Source organism: Lactuca sativa, chromosome 2 (genome assembly GCF_002870075.4).
Source record: "Lactuca sativa cultivar Salinas chromosome 2, Lsat_Salinas_v11, whole genome shotgun sequence".
Taxonomy (NCBI): Eukaryota; Viridiplantae; Streptophyta; class Magnoliopsida; order Asterales; family Asteraceae; genus Lactuca; species Lactuca sativa.
This window is the reverse complement of record NC_056624.2, coordinates 25,903,306-25,904,715: the sequence shown is the minus strand read 5'-3', so window position 1 is coordinate 25,904,715 and position 1,410 is coordinate 25,903,306. Positions and strand designations below refer to the sequence as shown.

General features: G+C 40.6%; 1 non-coding gene across 1 annotated transcript; it reads right to left on the bottom strand.

The window, feature by feature from the left end:
• Positions 1-247: 247 nt before the first annotated feature.
• Positions 248-354, bottom strand: LOC111888757 (small nucleolar RNA R71). The gene has a single exon (XR_002849305.1). It is a non-coding gene; the product is annotated as a small nucleolar RNA R71 (small nucleolar RNA).
• Positions 355-1,410: the final 1,056 nt, after the last annotated feature.

Genomic DNA, 1,410 nt, shown 5'->3' with positions numbered 1-1,410 from the left:
GGAGATTCCTTTCACTGGAAAGGATTATGAAGATGCATACAAGCACCTCGATGAAGTTAATGACATCACCAACTACTTTAACATTCCAAACGTACCTAGAGAGACGGTGTTATTAAGGATGCCCTCTGTTACTTTTAAAGGGGTTGCAAAGAATTGGTTAAAAGCACTACCACCGGGAGATATTACTACATGGGCTAAGATGCGTGAGGAGTTTCTGGAACAATTTTGTCCACCATCTAAAATTTCTTAACTCAAGAAGGTCATTGCCAATTTTGAGCAACAAGCGGGAGAGTCTTTATTCAAAGCATGGGAGGGCTACAAAGGTCTATTTAGGAATTACCCACAAAATGACCTCAATGTGCAGCAAGAAGTGTCAACCTTCTATGATGGAGTAAATGTCACCACTAGACAATTACTCGACTCTCAAGGCCCTTTAACAAAGAAAAATCCGGCTGAAGTTTAAAGACTCACTGAAGAATTCTCTAAGCACTCTAGAGAATATCATAACCTAAGGCATGACTCGACTCGAGGGGTGGAGAACTCGGTGAATGATAGCATGGCAACTGTGATGGCCAAATTGGAGAATATGGAGCGAAGGATGACTAAGATGGATCAATCCATCCATGCCATTAGAGTGGGGTGTGAAAATTGTAGTGGACCTCACCTTACAAGGGATTGCGATCTTGATGAGAATAGGAACCGAAAGGTGCAAGTGTGTTACTCGAGTGGGGATAAATACGATGAAGATTGGCAAAAACCAAAAAGAGAATGGCTACCTTATGATGAGTACAAAAAGGCTAAGGCGGAGAAAATGAAGACGATGTTATTTTTCAAAAAGAGGAACCAGTGCAAGAGAAAAAGCTATACTTTGAAGATATGCTCACAAGACTAGCAGCTGCATCCGAGAAACGACACAACAAAACTAATGTTGCAATAAGAGAACAACAACTCATGATGAAAGAGCAACAATATTTGATGAGAAATCAGCAAGCTTCAATCCTCAACATTGAAAAACAGCTAGGCCGACTTGAACTACAAATAAATGAAGGACAACCAGGTACGCTTCCTAGTAATACCGAAAACAATCTGAAAGGAGCACATATAAACATCATAACAACTAGGAGCAAAAAGATGATTACTCCTCTAACCCCTATTCAGAATGGAGACCCGAAAAAGGTACAAGAGGCAGAGTCTGAAAATCAAAAATCATAGAAACCCGATTCGACTCGCTGAGTCGAAGACATGGATTCGACGAGTCCCCCACCTGAACAGAATAATAAGCCTCCTGTTAAACCATATCAGCCTCCATTTCCATTTCCAGGACATGCTAAACAAGATAAGAATGATATTGATTATCAAAAGTTTCTGGAACACATCAAAGCCCTTCAAATCAATATGCCCTTCATCGAG